Raw genomic sequence first — 22478 nt, 5'->3', positions numbered from 1 at the left:
TGCAATTTTGCACTCTGGTGGGTTTTTTATGCATGGTGGGGTTTTTTTGCATGTTATTGTTCTCCTTTCTGTGAGACTGCTGAAGTTAATCAGTGTCTGAGAGCACATCTTTTTCACCTGAGGTGTTAAGTGTGAAAAGAAACAATTGTCAAATATACTTAAATTATTTAGAGGCCTAGAATTTAGCCCCTGAGCACAGTTTACTTCATTCAAATATTTTAGGCTCCTTCACACAATGGTTGTGCAGTTTTTACTATCTCAATGTAATTAATCTCCTCCCCAAGTATTTCAGTGTAGCAATGTCACTACCTGCATAGCTGAATGTCACATAGAAAGGAGAAGAAGATTTAAAATAGTTTATAATCTTTTGATTGTTGATTATTATTGATGTTGGAGTATCATATAGTGTCATGATACTTAAATGCCTGTGCAACTGTAATCACAGTAATTTATAAAGCAATTTATAAACTAGTCTGAACTGAATATCCATTTTGTGACAAAAAAAAAAATGTGTTTTGCATTTAACTGTTTTTTTAAATTGTATTAACTACCAAAATATCTATATATTTTCTTTACTGTCACAATCTCCACAATCTCTCACTGGCTTTGGCCAGTGATGTTCTGCACCAGAACACGAAAGCCGTAGCAGGATTTTTCAGAGTCCACCTATGAACACATCCAGGTATCCCCCTGGCAGACTCTACTTCTCTTTCTCCACCTCCTGAAATTGGCTTTCTTATCCAGCTTGTAACACTGAAAGAGAATTATACCCCAAGGGCTCTGGAGCAGATCTTTGGAAAAAGTACTTCTGGCAAGTCTTGGAGTAATTGTCTCTCAGCAGCCTGAGCACAGTGTCTGGTTTGGCAGTCTGACCTTAAACTCTAACCTCTAGTTTTTTATTATCATTATTGTCATATCTGCTCCTCTGTCATTAAGAGACTTTCCAGTTTCACTTTATTCATCTGGGAGCTTTAAACCCTCTGGCCCATAATTTCCTTTTCTTTTTTTGGCATTTCTTTTTCTCAGTCCTTTCATGAAACTTGTCTGCTGAGTGACATGCCCTCTGTAAAGCATAAACCATAATTACTCTAGGATTGCTCATACTTGGCATAAATTCTGTACTTGCAAGTATGTGGCTTATAGCAACACATGTCATATTTAATTAAATTGGAAAGCTACATCTTATGTTGTCCTTCAGGAGAAAGAAAAAAAGCAAGGGAGAAGGCAAACTTGTCTAAAAGAATATTTTCATTCCAGCTGCTGTGTTGAGGCAATGACCTCACATAAACTGGTCATTTCCATACATGGATGACACATATCTTTCTCTTTTTTGCCAGGTTGAAATCCATGTTTTACAGATAAGACAGCCAAACCTGTCTCTTTTTTTTTTTTTTTTTTTTTTTTTTTTTTTTTTAATTTTGGTCTATACCCCATGGGTCAGAGTCTTCTGACATGACCACAGCAGTCTGCACCTGAACTGGGACCAGGTTCTGGCTCCCTGTATAGGACAAAGAAAACATCCCCTTCCTGGTGTGACCAATTTCATCCTAACATACATATCCAAAGTATGCTCTGGCTCTGTGTTTTCCTCTTGGCTGATGGTCTGTGGCCCAGGAGGACCAGCTCAGATTTTAATACCTGCTCTTCTGATGACTGAACTTGGATGTGGTTCATTCCATTCCTCTCATCTTTACTTTAAAAAAGTTCCAGTGTTAAGATACAAACTTTCTTTTTACCATTGTGCTTCAAAACATTCACATTTGAGCATCTTGAGTAGTTCCTTCAAAAGAACTTTGATTTTGCTTTCTTTTTTGAAGTTGCTTATTCTGCCTTCATTCTTCTTGGGAAAATAAGAATTGCAATTCTAAAGAAATGCAACAGAAGCATTAGTTTACTGGAAAGCGAAATTTTTTTGGAGCTGTATTTCTTCTTCTTCTAAGGCAATTTTCTTTTGCAAAACGCTGAAATTAGTTATTTTGAATTTCTCATTTGTATTTATTCTGGTTTGTCACTACATGTTAACATAGCAAAAATTGAAGCATTATGGGTTTGAAAGATTTCAACATTCTCTGGGTTATTAGAGGGATTTTTTTAAATCCTGTCAGTGGAAAATTTGTGACCTAACCCTTGGTTCTTCCAGGGAGCTAAAACAAACTCAAAAATAATTCTGTTTCCTGTCTAGCTGTAGATTTCTTGAGACACTGAAGCTTAAAAATGCTGGCTTAGGAAAGTCTACAATTTCAACCAAACCCTTCTGGCTCTATACAAATGCAAATACGGGTGAAATCCTGATCTTGGTTGGCGGCCTCTAAGCAGAGTTTTCATTCAAAATCTTGGTCTGCATAGCTCCCAGACTCTAATGATGTGAAGGCTGCTTGGATCCATATCTCTGTCTTTTAGGCTACCCTTCAAATTGAACTGAATCATAATCTGTGATAGGACATCAAGGACAACAGGGAGACACATGTTTCTAACAGCAAATCTATAGAAATTCAGTAGGTTTATTCCTGAAGAAAAACACTATAGCATGTAATTCTTTAGTCTCCTTAGCAAGAGTACAAATTTTATCATAGTTTCATTTTCCTTGTGGAAATACTTAAGTATGACTTTGTTAAAAGTGACTATGAACTTGGCAATTGTAAGTCACACATTTGTCAATTATGCATAGGACTTAGTGACATAGACTATAACTTTTTAAACGTTTTTTAAGTGCTCAGAATATGTTTTCACTTAGAGCTGGAAAATGAGATCCTAATGTTACTAATTTTGAATCATGTTCGTAAGTAGTTTTTTCTCAGTTCTTAGTATCACATCAAACTGATTATGTTGGGGTAGTTCATAAAGGGGTCATCAAAGGTACAGAAAAATTAGAGCAGACTTTACTTCCAGGACACTGCAAATACTCTGGTATTTTAAGCTCAGATTTCTCTCAAATCTTCACTGTTACCAAACTGTTAATAATATTTTACTCTTCTATTCTAAAAAGGCAGCGGCTGAAATTCTATAAACCCTGTAAATCTGGTACATAAACCTATAAAATGCTATCCATAGCAGTTCAGTCCTTGCTGTTGTTAAGCAATCCCAACCTTCATTACTAATCAGACTTCTCAAGTATTTTATTTTTGGGGCTGTTTTCCTGTTTCACTAATTCTTTATCATATCTGACAGTTGAAGGATTAGTGGCTGCTTTTTTATTTTTGGTACAGTTTTAATATAGCTCATTTAAAGAGGTGTTCAACACGGAATATGGAAAGAACAATTTAATTGTTCAGCAGAACACGTTTTCATTGCAGCTGCATCTGGCTATGGTAGTTGACCTTTACTTGAATGTAAAAATTAATGCTTTGTCAAAACTAAACCATAGATGATTTCCCTCCAAATGACCAGTAGGTTTTTGATAAAGAGTCACAGCACTTGAACACAAAATTGTTTTGGACATCATGACAATAGGAAAGTGAAATATTTGTTAATATATTCCAGTAGCACAAAGGCATTTCATCTGTTGTCTATGGTGTGTGGATTTTCTAAAAAATAGAAATTCAGTGATATTTACAGACCTGCTGGCATTCATTAGTCACTTTTACTGATGTTTTCTTTCTTTATTTTTAATACATTTCCCATCATAAGCATGTCTGCTAAATGCATTGGCATATTATCTGTAGTTAAAAGCTACATAAGCAATAAAGCACTCAATGTGAAGAAAAATTTTGAGAGAGATATGCATATATATGACAGCACTTAATAGGTCCTCTTTGCTACCTGCATATTTATTATACCTTTATTTCACAAATATTTGTGAATTTGATTTTTTTTCTGTCTTTGATTGTTTTCTAGGTTGGTTATTTTCTTATTGATATTATCCCTGCTGATCATTGTGGTTATTTAATGTATTGTTTACATATCTTGTAAGAGGGACAGAGATTATTATCTTTTATAGCATGCAGTGAGTGTTGCTTTGGTGTTTTCTGCTCTGGGTAGAATGCTCACATTGTCTGTTTCTCACTTTACCCCATGATTTTTGTATCATAATTCAGTTCAGTAATCGGGTGACAGTCCCTAGTTGTGTGCATCTTATCTTAATAATTTCCTATGTTCAGGCCATAAAAACTAATGGAAAAAAAACCTGTTTACCAGCAGAATAATTCTGACTGAACAGATCTCAATTTGGATTCCAAGTATCACACAGAAGTACTCTTCTCCCCTCGTGCCTCCATAATTGTAGCTCACACTGCAATCACAGCAAGGATTTGCAGTGAGGATTTGTCTTTGACACAAACAAGCCACAGAACTGGCATTAGGAGAGCAAGATACACTCTGCAGTCCCCAATTCCAGTCACAGCATGGCAAACACTCAGCCTGTGCAAACCAAGTAATATTGATATCAGTATTAAAATAATCCTTTTGAGTCAGATACATAGCTAAATGACAAGTAATCTCTTGCTGCTAAGCTTACTCAGAATCATTCAGATTTGTACCTAGTGATGAATAAATATTATATATTAATGTCAAGTTATGCAAGCAGGACAAGCTTGTAGCTTCTCTACCCCTCTTTGATCTCAGATTTTTTTGGTCTTGTCTAGGTCTGTCTCTGCAAATCTCTTGGGGTCAGAGACACTGCTGCTCAGATATTGTCTATCTGCTTTGGTGTGGGATCACCCTGAGGCTCCAGTTACTGGAGCTAATAGCATTATCACATAGTTCAGGAAAAATGTTTCCCTCCCAAACCATTTTAAACTATTAGACCTGTTATCCCGTGTACTTTCTGACTTGTATGAGTCACCTAGCAGAGATACCAAAGCAGTCTTAGAAGACAATCCTCTACTTAGTTTTAGCAGAACTTGATCTCCTGTGGATTATCACTGATTACTGGTGGCGATGATTACTGTTACATTTTGACATTTTGGGTTTTTTTTTACTTTTTTTGCCTTTCTTTTCTTTCTTTTTTTTTTTTTTTTAATTTAGTGAACATGGAAACAAAGTTATTTCATCCCTAGTGAATGCTTGAAGAATGCCTATGTTGCTTTTACTTCCTAGGCTTATGGCACTTCGGTATTAACATAGGGAGACTTTTATAGCTTATACACTGTTCTGAAGGTAAAGTAGAGTCTAATAACATTAATAAAGCTTTTTTCCAAAAGAATAGATTTGGGCGTTTTAAAACACAGAATTATTTCTAGGCATTCTGTGAAGGCTTGATACTCTCCATAATACACAGAAAATAGCACAGAAGTAAAAATGAAGTAAGATACATCTGTATAAGTCTAGGGAATTTGAGCCAAATCCTTAATCTCTGGTTCATCTTCACTGTTACCAAACAGTAAAGTAGTATTTTACTTTTCCTCTTCTAAAAAAGCTGAAATTCTATAAAACTTCTAAATACCTATACACCTATAGAGGTTTGAATAGTATGTTCCAGGTGGGAATGTGGGTGGAGGGTTAGCTACATAAAGTAAGGAAAATTAGAACATTATGTGTTGGATTTTTGGTGAAAGTTCTATTTAATGCTCTGTTGCATAATTATAAAATGCCCATGATCTCCTGTGTCACCCGACAGCCTGGAAGCCTTACAAACCATGAGCAACCAGCAGCATCCATGCCACTGAGCTTCCCTGGAGAGAATGGGGCTGAGTACAGCCACAGCCTAGAGCATCAGTGCTCAGGTAGCTCTGGAAATGTTTCCAGATTTCTCTTTCCAGTAGAAATAGGGTGATGGGGTACAAGATTTGTGTATTGGTGCCCTAAGCCTGGTTGTACTGGAGGGACCTGGCTTCTGTTCTGAGGTGCACAGGGTAGGCAGGAACGAAGGCAGCAGAGCATGCAACCCATTGCTTAATTATCATATCAGAGATGTATGGGGGGAATTTAGCTGTGTGGGGTCCCATTAATGTCAGCATTTTGTGGCTGAATCCTCTCTATATTATTTCAAATATTTCCTCTACAGTGAGTAATTGAGTCTGATGATATGGTTGTACTAACTTCTGCTTGCTCATTCTTGCTCTCTGGTGGTGCAATTCTGTGGTTCTTTGTGCCACAGTATTATTTCAAGTGATTGAAATAACTATATTATTAGCAGAATTATGGCACTGTCATAATTTTCTTTATGGATTCTGCTTTTCAAGTTTCATAACCCAGCTGTAAAAATTTGCACCAGGCACAGGTTTGGTGTATTGCACAAATTAATGATCAAGTAATAGTTTTATTTGTTCTGCAGAAAAGTTGAACTGAAAGTTTTCCATAGGTGGGTAAACATTTGTCTAGTGGGTGGTGATGAAGACAGAGGAGGTTTGTATATCTTGTTACTTTTTGCAACTTATCTGCATCTTAGGCACAAAAGTGAGATAAGCCACCACAAGTAAATTTCCAGAACACTACATGAACTGGAGAGATCTCCACTGCATTTTGTATCCCAGTTCCTTTAACTCCTCCTAGAAAAAGGGCTGACACAAACTTAGCAAAATATTTCTGTGCCCTTGAACATCTTAGCAGCAACATCAAATAATCTTTTTGCACTCACAGTGGTGATTTCTTCTCTGTTGAAAGGGGAACATGTGAATATATTCTACACCAAGCTAAAAAAAGAAGAGAAGGGAACAACAAAAGAGTCAGGATGTGAAAGAGAAAGGATGAGAAAGGGAGAAGGGAAGACAGAAGGGAAAGAGGAAAAGTGTGAACAAAAGAGCAAGAGCAAGGGAAAGGAAGAAACCTCACTATCCATAAGGTTTAAAGACATCACTGCAATGTACTGGAGGAGGCAAGGTCTAACCCAGTTAGCAGAGACCCTGTCACTTCTGGATTCTTCATTTAAGAGGCAATTACAGAAAATGCCCCAGTGGGTTGGTCTGCCTCATGCACCTCCATGGCCTCACTGACCCCCAGCCCTGCTCCCTCAGGTCCTGAAGGGAAGACTGAAGCAATCCCAGGACTGCAGCAGCAAATTGCAGGGGCAATTCTTGCTGTTTCTTCTTCTCTTGAGCTAAGAGGGAAGCTGTGCTTGCTGCAAAGAGTGGGAAAAAAAGGGATTTCTGCTCCTTTTCCTGAGGGGAAGAGTTTTCTTTTTCTTCTTAAGTGCAGAGAAATGCAGGGTGTAACTAATTGATAATCGCTGCAGTCTGAGATGAGCTAGAGGGTGTTTAGCACAGAAACAAGAAAATAGGAATGAAGATCTGTTTAAGACTTTGTTTACATTGAAGATCCAATCCTTTATCCTGGAAATTGCATTTTAAGGTATATCTTATGGAACAAATGAGGACTGGACTGACTGAAAACCATGAAACAAGGCTTGCAGAAGGGCCCAGATTTTTTAAATTTAAAACATCTGTCTGTATGTCTTCAAAAGCAGGCTAGTTTTCCCTGTGTTTCTAAAAGTTACACATTACTAAGTCTATTAAGCCACTGTAAGTATATGTATGAGCATGTTTTTGTCACAGCTTTTAATTTGTTTACTCTTATTTATCAGAATCACTATCTTAATGTCATTTCTAGCAGCATATTACCACTAACTGCCTTGTAGCTGAATTTTTCAGCTTCCATGCTGAGCAAATCAGTTCTGCTTTCAGGCAAAGCATTTCCACGCTGACTGACAGGAATGGATGGCAATCAAAGTTCCAGTTGAGAGCTGTAGGAGCCATTAAAATGGTCATGCTGATTGTTATTTTGAATTACTAATAATGCAAAGATTTGTGTTTCATTGCTGCACTGATGGGTGGGCTTTGGGGAGCTATCACAATACTGAACTCCCTTAGTGGTACTGCCCTGCATCTAGAGCTGAAAGATGTTTTCTTCCTTGGAGGGGCAGACAAGATAAGGGAGTTGCAGATGTTTATGTGACTCATTATCTAGAGGAGAAATTAACATTTTGTAAAGCTAAAAATTTCCCTATAAGAACTGGAAGCTTAGTGCAAATTTGTGTACCATGGAAAATTTAAGGAGATTTGCATCTTTGGGTTTTCAAGACTGATGAGCTTAACACTTTGAATCCCAAATAGAGAGCTGGGGTTTTTGTCCTCATATTTGCAGTGAGTAATGAGGATACAGTGCCATGAGGGCACCAACCTTAACAGACTAGACTAATACAGCATATGAGGTATGCACTGTGATTCTGAAGTGATAAAGATATCAGAAGAGATATCTGTCTCTTTCCAAGTGTTTTAGATCTACATTTTAATGCTCTAAATAATGTGTTTGGCTATGCAGTATGTAGAGGGGAAATCAGCATGAAGAAGAGTCTATCACATTGAGATATATCTAATTAAAAATAAAAAGGATAGAAATCTGATATACCCTGAAAGGTCACTATCTTTAGAAGTTCCCAACCATAAACATCTCTAGTTTTTGCTTAGATCATGAAACAACTTTGTTGGTAGAGGGAGTACTTGAACAAAAGTTGCAGTCAATAAAGCATTATTGACCTGCAGGAAAAGGATCAGTTCTGTTGTCCCACCCTTTCTCAGATGAACCTAAGTAAAACATGCACACACAGTACCATTTGTTGCTGCAGCAAACATCTGACCTCTACTTGAGCTATCTGTCTTTGGGTCAGGAATATTTTACACTTTTTTTCTTCATAGAGAAAACAAAGAAAGAAAGAAGCAAACAATTGATCTGACAAATACAAAATCTAACCTCCCTGTGATCACAGACAATCTAAAAATTAGTCAGATGTTATTGCCCCCATCAGAGAGAGAGCAGAGATACTGTTGGCCTAATGATCCATAACCGTACACTTATTTCACAGCTATGGAGTTTCTAGCACTCCGTTTGGCTGGAGAGATCTCATCTGAATAATGACTGCACAGCCATTTCTGCCAAGCCACAGTTCTTCTGCATCTCTCCTCGCTCTGTTTTTTCCACATGAGCCTGCTCCCAGTGCTACTGGCAGCTTGCTGATGTGCCCACCCCACCATCGCTGCTCCGTGCTCCACTGCATCCATCATCGTTCCTGTCCACTTCTTTTGCAGATATTTAATTATGGAAGAGTAGTAGTATGCTGGAGCTCTATAATGGAACAGGAGGGCACTTAACCTGTCCCCACAAAAATAAATTTAAAAAAAAAAAAAAAAAAAAAAAAAAAAAAGGTGAAGTGATGTATTGAGCAAAAAAGGCACCAGGAAATTGCCAGAGCAGAAATTAGGTTAAAAATCCTGAAACAGAGATTTGTTGCCAGGATATGGCTGGGGAATTTTGCTGGTGGTAGAAAGTCAGAGCCACATAAATATTCAATAAACAATCCAGAGATGAAAGGAAGAATAATGTTTTCAGTAGCTACTTATAAGTTTGGCTCTTAGCAAGTTTTCAGTCCAAAATGCAGCCCTCCCCAATAGGCAGAGTAGGATGCTGAGCAGTTGCTCAGATGCAGTTTGGGGAATATAAAATATCAGGAGTGTTGGAGTTGCCATCCCTTTTACCTACCCCGGAGCTTCCCATATTGTCTTCCTGTCACAATAGCATGTTGTTTTTCTCCTAAAGAAACGGGTTTCCTTTTTAACACAAAGCTTGAAAAATGTGCCTGTTATGAAAGGGAGAAGTTATTTTATGTTCTGTCTGGGAAAAGCCTTTCCTGAGCTCTGACACTGTGACAGCTAGCTGTCTTGGAGCTGGTATTTTTACTTTATTTCTTCCATTAATCGAGCAACAGCTACCCACAGACTTGTTTCACCTTTGAGTTGCACTTGTTTATAAGCAATTTATTTCCCTGACTTTTTGGCCTCCCTCTGCTTTCTCTCCCCTTTGCACTACAGTTTGCTCCAGTTGGCTCCTGGGCCAGAGAAAATATCTGTCAAAAGAGTAAATTGGTAGTCTCAGCTACTATTCTGAGTTCCTTTTTAGAAGATGATGTAGGATTCCTTGGTCCATGAACTGAAATGAACCTAAAGCAGAGGAATATGTTGCCAGAAGAAAAATAAAGAAGCTCACATAAATGCGCAGAGTAACAATGAAAGATGAAATAATAGCTGTAAGGCAGGGAACCTAATCAGCCTCCAGAGAATGTTGGATTTTTAGTCATCACAGGATTGCTAACAACAACATTCAATGGAGGTTGCTAAGAGAAAGGTTTTTGGGATGTTGTACGAGTATGTTGTAGCTGGCACAAGATCTGCTAGAAGACATTTTGAAAGGAGACCAGAACTATTCTTTTCCTTCTGCCATCCTCATTCTTTTATATATTTCACTTTTTCTAGTATATTTTCCATTATACAGTGCTCTTCCTCCTTACTTTCCTTGCCAATCCTGATTACAGTCCAGCGCTTTGTTTTTATAATGAGTCCAGTAAATCCTTTTCACATATAAAATCATACTCAATACAAATTATTCTGAATTAGAGAAGCAGCTACTGAGCTTTTACAAATCATTCAGATCCCAGACCTGCCAGGTGCCAACTACCCTTTTCTCTTAGTTATCTTGGAAGAGATGGTGCTGCGTAAGTGCCCACAGAATAAATAATAGCTGAGATTATAGCCCAAAGAGCATGCAAGGAGCTATTTTCACTCCAGAGCTAAATGTTTTCTAGTCTGAACCTGCATTGCCAACACAATAGGCTATGTAAGCGTGTATCTGTATATGTACATGCATAAAGAAACAGAAAAACTGCAGCACAACAAGGTTAAGGCTCCAGATCGGAGTGGTATCCTTGTACTGTAGTTGAGCAGCAATATTCTCCTGCCTGTGAAAAGAATGATTTGTGTCTTGGACCCTGTCCCAGCAGATCAGCACATCCGTGGTAAATCCTGGTGCATTCTCTGGGGCGTTTGCAGGATCCTGGGCTTCCCCGCTGCGCCAGCCTGGCCAGCGTTGCATGACAAATCACGCAACTCCAGCTGTGAAAATTATGGACTTAGTCAAACTGTCAATCCAGCCCTGAAAAACACCTGCTGGCTGAAGTAACCTTGACAAATATTTGTTCTAAATGTGGTAATGTTTGCAGTCTGCAATAGATGGATTCCCGTGGCAAGGTGCTCACGAGGCCTCTCCTACTGACACAGTGCACTGCTCCTTTTAGTGTTTGGAAATCACTCATACTCAGCAGACACTCTGTGTGATGTGATGTTCACATTTCATGACAATTCTTGACTTTTGAGTTCAAAGACCCTTCAGTGAGGGGTAGAATGAACACTGTTATTATGCTGAACTGAATGTACCATTTTCGTAATTGAAGCTCCACAAGGGTCCATGTTCTGTTTGAAATCCAACTTCAATTAACATAACATAGTTAATTTCCATGCTCTGTGAAGTTCTTAGTAATATTTTTCCTTTCTTACAGCTAAATTAATTTTAAATGCATTCCAGATTTACCAGGACTTCATTTTTAATAAATACATTAATTTTTAAGAATGTGGAAGTGCAATTGTTTGCACATGCTTTTCTACTAATAGGAATATAGATGAAGAAACATCTTTTAAACAAAGAAAAGAAATGGAATAACTACAGCATAACAATGTACACCCTAAAAGAATTCTGTTTTGGAGGTTCTAATGACTGGAGTCTCCTTTTAAGATGTCAGTGAGAAACATCAGGTTCAATATTTTGCATTCAGTTCACTTAGCTAGTCAATTTTTTAAACCAACTTACCTTTTTCCAAGAAATTTTAACAAAGCTTTTAATATTTTTAATTTGATGGGGGTTTTTTTGTAAGACTAAACTAAAAAAGGATAATTTAATCTTCCGCTTTATGCTTTCTTGATTTCTCTTTTTAAATCCATCTCCTTTTTATCCACAGCAGTAGAAATAAGAAAGTGAAAGACAAAGCAATCAAATATATATGTTTCAATATTATAATGGAAATTTTATACCTATTGAAAGCATTTTCAGAACAGTCTTGATTTTTATGCTTATGTTGTTGACTCATCCTTATTCCAGGGTTACTATCCACATGGATTGCAGTTTTGTAATTTCAGACATTGCTTACAGTACTTACTGCATGCTCAGACTTTTATTTTTGTTTCTGTTTTTTCCTAATTCTAAGAGGTGTTGATATATTATCATGATTCTATCAAATTATTCTTCTTCTGTGAAGTTTTTCACAGCACCCTAAATAAATTAAATTTTTTTCTGAATATGTGAATGGTCAGTGAAACTGATAGAATTATTGTCAGATTATTACACCTTGTAAGGAAGACTATAACACAGAACTCTCTAGCTACACTGCTCTACTTTCCTAAGGTATGTCAGGTCTGAATGGAGACAGTAAAGAGAGAAGTCAGCTTTAAACAACATAACTTTGAAATCAAACTTCACCCTTCACTCATAAATTATTTCAGAGCAAAGAAAAAGAAGGCATCAAATTGCATTATCATGTGAAATGATTGCATTAATTTATGATTACTGTATATCATGAAGTATCCCATCAGGTAAACTGCTGGTGGATGGATAGCAAAGGCCAATTGACTTCAGAAGTTTCAAGGGGTCAGACCTGGATGACAAAAAAAAGTATGCAGCTGGTCACAGGTGAGGAGTATGTAGGAATGGACGAAGGCTAATACCATAGCAATGTTTGGAAACAATGTAAAAATTATATAGTCCATAGAAAACTCATTGTAGCTCTCCCTGCTGACGAATTCCTAAGTTTTATGCTATGGCTTCACTGATAAAACCATGTCAAAATATTATGGCTGAGAATAACCTTTTTAACACCCTGGAAGCACTGTTTCTGCAGGAGCCACTCTTACATTTTGTCAGGCCCTTCATAGGTGGAATGGGACAGCTGGGACCATACCTAGTCCATTTGTAATCTGTAATTATTACCTCAAATCTTTAGTCCATCTGGCAGGATTTATTTTTTATGCAGGAGATGGGTTTAATTAGGAATGCATATGTACAAAAAATCCCAACAAAGGCTTACAATATCTTTGTTGACTACACTGTATTTTCATTTAAGGCAATTGTTTGGATAGATTGTTTTACTGGGTATTTAAAATTATTTTGGAAACATCCCTCAGTCTTGCAGTATTTTAATTTTATAACGGGTTTTATAACCTTTTCATTCTCAAAACAGAAGTTGCTGCAATAAGATAAAATCAGATCTACTAGAAATGAAACTGCTCCCCACAGTATTTTTCATTTTAGAAAGCATTCTTTGTTAGCTCCATTGCTAGGGTAGGCAGGGAAAAGAGAAGAAAACAAAGAGCTGAACACAGAAATGGAAGGTCTTAACATCCTCTTAGTTATTATTCTACACTGAGCATGTTTATTTTAACATTGCTGTTGTCCAGCATTAATTAGTGCATGATTGTAAAGCAAATTGGTAATGGAAAATGAAGAGGATAGTCCCCAAATTGTGACAAAGGTTTTGGTGTTGTGAGGATTCACCCAATAATCACAGGAGTCTGGCAGTGCTGTGGGAGCTGGTGCAGGTTTGACATCTGATTCTTGCTTGGTGTGAGGAGTGTTTCTGCAGTTCTGCAGTGATGACAGCTGCAGAGGCAAATGTTGAAAGTAAGCTCAAGTCCTGGGATCTTTAATTCCTCTCTCACATCCATGAAAATAATTTTCTTGCCTTGATTATTTTAACTCATTGATCTCTGACTAGGAAATAGTAGAGAGCATCCCCTTGGGCTATGCTTGTGGTTGTAACAGGGTGTGTAAGTGGTATAAATGCACACCATTTGAATACACACATAAGTCCAGCTTTGGGGTTTATGTCACACTTGACTCTGGGACCAGTGTCAAGCTCTCTTATAAAGCCAGGCATCTCCTCCTGTAATTTTTCCAATAATGGGCCAGTGCTGGTGGCAGCCGGCAGTGAGCAGTAGTCCTGAATAACACAGATGGTGGTACATCTGACAGTGTGTTATTTTGCAATAAAAAAAATGGTTGTCATTTTTATGCTTGCTATTATGAAGCCACCTGTACTCAGTCTGCTCTTGGGTAATAGGAAGTCATGGGAAATATGAGTATGTTGTGCTGAGTCTTGAAAATGCATGCTCTGTGTATGTGTACAGAGCTATGCACAGAGGCACATGTGAACCTGTGTGTATAGACTGGCAGGTTCACATGATGAAAAAGCATAGAGGTTTTTCCCCATGGAAAGCACAATATTTTGCAATTTCTGGAATTTCTGGAAGCATTTGACCACATTTATTGGTTATTATGAGAGTTTTGTTTTTAAAACACTGTACTGTTGGGGGTAGGATCCTTATTTAATAATTATGGTTAAAAATAAAAGGAATTGTTCAGTATCCCACAGGATAAGAGAGATGCAAAGCAGCTTGCAGTCATCAGCATGTTTGAATTTGGCTTCCAGGCTAAGTATTCCAATAGACACAACTAAAATTAGAAACAAAGCTAATATGCTCGGTAGAATCTCTTGTCACTGACAGTGGTCTCCCACCCTCACCCAGGTCTGTTCTCTATGAGAGGTTCATGAGAGCAGCAGGTTGCTTTCTGTGAGATTTTCTGTCAAGGAAGATTTTTTACCCTGTGCACTTAGATAATTTTGCATCTGTTAAAAAGGACTGGAGTCCAATGATGTGCGTGATGCAATACTAATAGTCATTATCCAAAGAAATTGTTCTTTTTTGGTCATAAAACAATAGTAAGCAAGTACTACTTCCTAAATTAAGGGGAAAACATAAAAATTATGAACAATCCAGAAAGAAAAAGCAAAACAACAATCCAGTCATTTTATAGATGGACAACATTTAAAAGGCAAATGCAAGTTAAACCTGCGAATCCCTCTTCAAGAAAAAAAATGTTTACATGTAATAGGAATTTTGACCCTCAAAAACAAAGCTCTTCTGGAGGAAAATCTAAAATGTTTGTATTTTATCTTTTTTATTTTATATGCAGGATAAGATCTTGCCCATTGTGCCCTTGCTAAGAAGGCCATCTTTGTTCTGAGTCCAGAAAGGTTTTCTAGACTTCTTCATACAGAAAACCTCCACATGTGGGAGGTTATCATCCGTGTCCTCAGTGGGAGGTTCTCTGCTGTCTTTTAAAGGTCTGGACGTGTATCTGCTGTTGCTTCTTGAATATTCCTCAGTCCCTGCCCCACTTCCCCTTGCAGGGGTGTACCTCCCTTCTCCTCCCTGCCAGCACTCCTGGAGGAGAAGGGAATTCTTGGAGATGCACAGATGCCACATGCACATGCAGGTGAGGATCCATCCGGGGGCTGGTGTACACAACCCCAGCCTGCTTTTTTGGCCAAACACATTCTACCTGCCCATGGAGGTACCAGCAGCAAATAAATCTGATGCTTCTGCTGCCACAGGCACTGGTTCATCCTTTTTCCAATCCTAAACAGGGTAGCAAGACTGTAGAGCTTATTTTTTTAGACTTTCATCTTTTTTGCTGAAAAGATCATCTCTGACCAAAGTGATATAAAAATCCCAGAAAAATCAAATTAAGGTCAAAAATATTTTCATTTACAATTATTTCTGATGATTATAAGGCCTTCACTGTGTTGTAGTTTAATTTTTAACCATTTAGCTGCCTGAGTATAAAATAACAGCTACAGGCTTCTCTTGACTCACAGTTCTGAAAATTCAATAGCAAGAAATCGATAGAGAGAAACAAGTACATGAATTAAGATTCAGCATACAAGCCTTTACTTGTGTATTGAAGTCAGGGAGGTGATAGAGTCACCTGAGAGATTAATAGTTCTGCAGGACAACATAACTGCTTCTTTCACCTTGCACCTCACAGGAATGGTGTGTTCTCCTCTTCACCCCAGGCCCTAGGAGCCCCCAAAAGGAAATTGGTTTTACACCTTAAGAAATCTACCCTTAATATTTCAGTAAATTGCAAAACTGTCTGAGCTGCAGTTGCAATGGTGCAGACATGAAGCAACATGAAGGATAAGCTTTACACCTTAGAAATAATCATGTATGATGAAGATTTCTGTGGTGAGGAGATTGCAGTCAAGTTACTAAAATGTTTAATGACAGGCAGGATAATCAGAGGGCTTAGCCTATTCACTTAGCTTTTATGAAACTATTTTTACCAGCTAAGGCCATTGGCATGACTGTGTGAGATCTTTGTTTGAAAGTCTTGTTGAAGTGATGGACACTGACAAGAATTTGCAGTATATTTTTTCAATAGTGATTCTGTATCTTGAAGAAGATGTTTGAGTAGATATCAGTAAATGATTCAAAAGCTCCCACAAGACCTGTTCAGACACTGTCAAAAACAATAGGACTCCTTCTTTTAGTCTTTCAAATGTGAAACTTTGATTTGGTTCGGAGCTTCTTGTCTGGGGCATGGTTTGATGTATTTGAAATCTGTCATAGGATATTTGGGCATGACCAGATCTCAATAGAAAGCTAATGCTGGTCTTATGTAGAGTTTAGATATCTAGAGAGAATTAGAGTTCTCTGTTAAGTTTATTTAATGAGTAAAAGAAATTTTCATGCAGTATTGTCACAACTGCATTTAGTATTTCCTTTTCCTTGGACACAGAATCAGAGGATAGAGTTATTTTAAAATATGAGTTTAAATTCTCATTTCCCTGAAGTGAAGATTATTTCCTTTTATTGAAATTTTTGACTTACACTTACACTGATACACATTGGGACTACAATGGGATATAGATTTGTGTGGATAAACTCTACTGCTGTCAAAAGTGTAAGTTCAGCCTACCTGGAAAAGAACATATATCTAACCTTTGAACTGGCCTAAAATGTCATGTATGTTAACTGGAGGAAGCCAGAGAGCAGAACAGGCTACCCTTCCTCTAGTTTGCCTGGTCTGTGCAATGAATTTCACATTTTATCTCTAACCATAATCTTACCAAAACTGCTTGGCTTATAGATAACTTTGAGATTCCTGAAGAAATTCCTACTATTTGTAGGAACATCATTATTTGCTATATAGTATTTCTATTTGTTATATAATATTTCTCTTTTTGTTATATAGTATTTGTTATATAGCATTTCTCTATTTGTTATATAGTATTTCTCTTTTTAATATAAACCCACTAAAAGTTGTCTATTCAAAACGGTGCTTCAGTGAGCATAGTGTCTTCATATATGGACCTGTGTCTCTTTTCTCACACCAAATAGACTCAAACATGTTGGGCTAACCCAGACAAAACTGAACATAATTCATCATTTCAAAAGTTGTTAATGCTTCCTAGCTGTCTGGAAATATAAGTCTGAGGCGTGTGGAAAAGAGAAACTCTGTAATATCCTTGATTGAAAAAAAAATACTAGAGCATGAGCTCATACCACACCAGGCACCAGAGAATTCACACAGGAGATGCTCATTTAAGCAGCTCCACTCCCAAAGAAAAGCTTGCATTGGAGTTTACATCATCTTAGACGTGAAAGTCGATAAAACTTAATCCAAGGAAACCAAGCCTCATTAGTTCTACTTTTTTTTTTCCAGAACAGCAATCTTAGGTCAGGTTTTCTGGCTACATTATTCTGTGAAAAGAGTGGTTAATAATGTATGAGATAGTAAAATAATAATTGAAGTAATACTAGTACCAAAATTACAATAAATTAAACATGGTACAGTGAATTTTTCCTACATGTGTTTTGGGATAGTTTTGATATAACCCTGTGTCGCAAGGCCATATCGAGCTTATGTTTAAATTTAAAGCTTTAATCCTGTCTGTGTTTAGCTTTAAAACATCACGGGCTAAATCTCCAAATCTTCTTATCTTCAAAATTATGTCAGCAGCTATGACAAAATGACATCTGTTCAGAGGCTGTAACAAGAACATGTGTTACTTGACACTCAGTTCAGCCCCATGGCAGAGCAGTGTCTGTCTCCCACATACAAATGCAGCAAGTCCTCTGCTGAATGGATGTGGTTTAACCAGCAATCCTACCAAGAAATGCTTAATAATTAGTATCTGCTGCTTCTGGTCCAGTGAAAAGTGTCAGTGTTTTGTAGGTTTGCATTGGTCTGAGGAATTTAAGGCCTTTTTCCAGAAACAGGGTGGGGCAACACTTGTTTTTTTCCATTTCCAGAACTTGGAGGTTGGAGAACGGCGTGGCAAAAGCGCCTGCTATCTCTCCTTGCCATTCATTGTGTGCATTTAGTGTGTCAGAAACGCTCTGCTGCTGCAGCTAATGCTGAGCAGAGATTGATTGCGGACTGTTGTTCCACAAGACATGGCTGAGGCAAATTAATAGCTCCTTGCTGCTGGAAGGGGGTGGGGGCATCATTCCCACCTTTCCTATTGCTCCTGGTCACCCTGGGCCTGGGCTCCTCTCTGTAACTTGTCTGGGGAATTAACCCCATGGTTTCCTCAGAACCCCCCAGCCATCTATCTCTCTTAAGGGGGTAAGGGACGGCGAGCAATCCCCACAAAAACCTGGATGGATCCCTGGGGAAGGGGAGGAGTGAGAGCAGGATGGGCCCTTCCCCTCATGGAGGCAATGTGCTTTGGATGAGCTAAGCTGTCCCTGGAGCTGCAGCCCCGGCTGCTGATGGCACATCTGGCCAATAGCCCCTCTGGGGGAGGGCTGGGATGCCTTTGCTTTGTGCAGAGCCTGCCTGCCGGCTCTGGTGCCATCCAACACTCAAACAGCACGATCGCTCCAGTTCAGCTCCAGTGCTCCAGCTGCAGCCATGGCTTTCTGTGGGGGCAGCTTCCCACTCCTGCTTTCTGCAGGCAAACACAGCGATAGCCTCCAAAAGGGAGCTGGGGTTTCACAGATGTGTTCCCCCCATAAACCAGGAGCATTCTCACAGCCCCTGAAGTGCCACATGTTGCTCCACAGACATTTCTGTTTCTGCATGGACTCCAGCAGTGTCATTTTTCTGCTCTCCCCAAGCCCTGAGGGCAAGCAGTGACTGTGTTGTGCCTAACAGAATGGCAGGAGCATCACTGCTGGGTTTCCCCACTACATCCCACTGCAGAAAGGGATATTTGCTTTTTGCAAGAGCACCTGTGAGACTGGAACAGCAATCCATGGGCCCCTGGTGCTAATTCCCAAGTGTCACTGCTGTCCATGACCTTGAACTACTCACTGTCTTTATTTTGGGAATTAATGAAAGCTTCCTCACCTCCAAATCACAATGAGAGTTTTGTCTTGTACATGCAGCAGTCTCTAGTACTTCTCACATAAATGCAGACATTCTTCTTTTATGATTTCTGTCAAACCAGATGTTAACAGCTTGCAACCTATATTTTGCCAGTCCCAAATTGTAATCCAGCACTGCTAAATATGGAAAAAAGTCTGGCTTTAGAGTGGTTTTCCAAGTTTTGTATTTAGATTTTCAGTAGCTTCAGATTTTCAGTAGTGTCAGAACATGTAATTTGCTGAAAATTGCATAGTCATAGCCACTATTTCAGGGATAGTGGGTAGCAAAAATAACTGTTGAATTGAAGTATTGTCTAGTAAGGCTAACTAAAAGAAGTAAGTCTAAGTAGTCTTGGACAAAGAGATTCTCTCACAATCAATATAAAAATGTCAACTGCTACCTTCTATTTTTCTTCTAAAAAAAAAGTGCTCCATTCATGATTCATTTTTTGCTGGACAATATCTTCTGTATATTTGAAATTAACATAGAACCTTGTAGCCTTCTTTTAATGGTTTTTGTTTGTTTCAATCCCAAAAAGAGTTCAGAATTTCTTCTCAACATCTTTATTTCCAATGCCTTAGGATCACCTGACTTATCCCCTTCAAGAGAATTCATTTTGTATTTCATGGTCTCATCCTTTGTGCTCCCTAGGTCATTCCTAACACTCAAGGTGTCAGGAAAAAGATCTGTTTCAATTAAATGCTTTTGGCTATTTACCAATATATATAATAAGCACATTTTTATATATGTATTTTATAGTTTATTTTATTAATCCCCCCACATTTTAGTGATCATGGAGGGTACTGAGTCTCTTGATCCTTGTCTTTATTTTCTATTTCTTGAAGCTTCAAGAAAAAGGAGGACTTTGCTATTGATTTAGCACTTAGTTCTTCACATCCCTTCAATAATTTATTGAGATGATTCCTATGCCTTTCTGATAATTTCTCTGGTGGCTTTATTGTACCTTGCAAATTCTAGTACACCAAGGACTGGCATGTTCTTAACCCACAAAAGCATGTTTTCTCTTTGAGATTATTCTGAGTTTTATCTTTTCTTATTCCTTTTAAGGAATGTCATGCATAATCTGCTTTAATGGTCATGAACTCTGCCCTTGATACATTTAACAAATTCCTGCTGTGTTGAAAAAAATTATGCAGCTCTTTCTTTTCACCAAGAGATATTGCCTTGGCATGTTCCTTTAGCAGCAGCACATTCAATCTTTTACAGACTCCAGCTTTGCACAGCACATGAGATTCTTTTCATCAGGTGCCTCATCTTGTAGCATGATGAATTCTTTGATTTCTGAGTTCTTTCCATCAGCTGTTCCTGGTTGATTCACTCAGAAACCCTTCCTGCTTTGTCAAGTTGGCCCTTTTCTTTGGATGAAATTGTAGTCCCAGATTCAGTATTGTAGTCCCAGATTTCAATATCTGAAATGGTTTTTCAGATACATCTCACATACTCAGACATTCAACTGCTTTTAATCAGAGAAACAACATGGTGGGGAAAAAACAATTCAAAACACAACTTTTTTTGCTTTATACTGAGTAATTCTGTATTTTTGGGTTTTTTTCTTATATGTGATTTTCATGCTTTTGCCTGCATTAACTAGAAAAATTTAAGGACATTCAAGTATGTCAGAGAAGTCATAACTGCTACCAGAAATAATATCAGTCCTTCTTCAGATAATAGACAGTGCAATTTGAACAAAATCCTGCTTGCAGCAAGGCTGTACAGACTTTTATGGGTTGAGGAGCTTCTCAGAAAGATAAAGAATAAGACACTGCAGGGATAAAACATAGCAAATTGTTAGAAAATATATTTTAGTAGCCAGTTGCTCAGGAGTCTTTGCAGTGGACACTGTCAATCACTACAGGGTTGAGAGCAGCTGGTAAAAGCCTTTTCCAGGAAAATGTCACCACTGGGAGTGAGTCTTTGCTGCACTGCAACAAAGTGTGAGTCACCCAATCTTTCAAAGTATTATGGCGTGATTTTGCAAACTTCATAATTACCCTACATTGTAAAGGGGAAAAAAGTGCATTGAAATGATTTCTGTATGTAAGTACAAAGTTCAATATTATGCTTTACAGATACCGGAATGATTTCTTTGTACATATCATACAGCCATTCTTGCTACCAATGACTTCCAAAACAAATGTCTGTATTTTCCAAATAGTGTGATAATCTAGGTATTAATATGTAACTAATCAAAATGAGCCAGGAATTTTTAATAACTAAGTGTTATTGTCCTGTAATTGCAGCAATGTTTCTTACTCATTTGGTATCTTCTAGTATGTACAACCATAGTTTGTCTTTCCTTCTGAATGTGAACGGCAGCACATTGATTCATACAAAACAGAATCTCAGGAGGAAAAGCTCTGCCTAAATTAAGGGTATAAAGGGAGGATTTCACACAAATAGTTGTTTTTATTGGGGGCATTCTGTTTCCTTGAATAGCCTATTAATTCCGAAGGCCATTTGGGTTAGGATTCTTAATCTGAATTATGCTGTTATTTATGGCCTCACTTTGTGTCTTTTCATCATCTTCTTTGTCTGATAGCTATTTTAAAGAGGGTTTTTAAGAACGGGATGGATGGCAACAAAAGAATGTGTTTACTTTATCCACCACCGTGGCCTGATTCCACTATACTTACCCCCACTGAGGCATGCATTAGATTTCAAGTGTCCCATTCTTCCCAGTGAAGCTAATTGCAGAGCAAAATAGGCCAAATGTGAATAAGGATTCAAAGAATCCAGTTTGTAGTAATTATTGAAGCAAATAAATACATTTTTGTTTTGGTGACTTCTCCTCTAGTGCATAATGGCTGGATGTGAGTCCTGTGTGGAGTCACTGAGCTCTTGAATAAGAAGGGCTGTAGAAAAGATGTGATTTGGCAAAAAAAGCTGAGCTTAATCAGAGAGGTTGAGATCCTATGATACTGGAGTTGAAATTCCTTCATGTGGTAAATACAGCCTAATATATTGCCTCTGTTCAATAACAGGAAACATTTTTAGAATGAAAATATTAGAAATTGTATTTATTTTGCTTTTCATGAAGGTAAATATATGGAAAAACTGGATACATTGGAAGTTTCCCCTCTAGAAATTCTTGAGGAGCTTGGTTTTCTGCCCTGTAAGTTTTTAGTCAGAGATAGATAACATCTCTAGTAGACTAACACTGATAATACAGTTATCAGAGGAGGTGAACTTTATAGCACACCTTTCAGGTTCAAAATAGAAACAGAAAACTTCAAATATAAGCTGAGTTTAACTAGCTGATTCTCAGTTAGACCAGGAGATAAAAAACAATTAGGTCTATTGGAAGTAGAGGGGGGTATGTCACTACTGGGTATGGATGATAAGGCAGAGGAGCAGAAAAGGATTGTTCATACCCTCCAGAACTTAAAGATATTTGTACACGTGCAAGTAAGCATGAGGCTGGGAAAAATTTTAAACTGGTAACTGTATGAGCTATGAAATTTTCAGTAGATTTACAAAATATTTTGTTTCCA

This window comes from Lonchura striata, chromosome 1 (assembly GCF_050655825.1).
Source record: "Lonchura striata isolate lonStrDom1 chromosome 1, ASM5065582v1, whole genome shotgun sequence".
Taxonomy (NCBI): domain Eukaryota; kingdom Metazoa; phylum Chordata; class Aves; order Passeriformes; family Estrildidae; genus Lonchura; species Lonchura striata.
Note: the sequence above shows the minus strand (reverse complement) of the source record.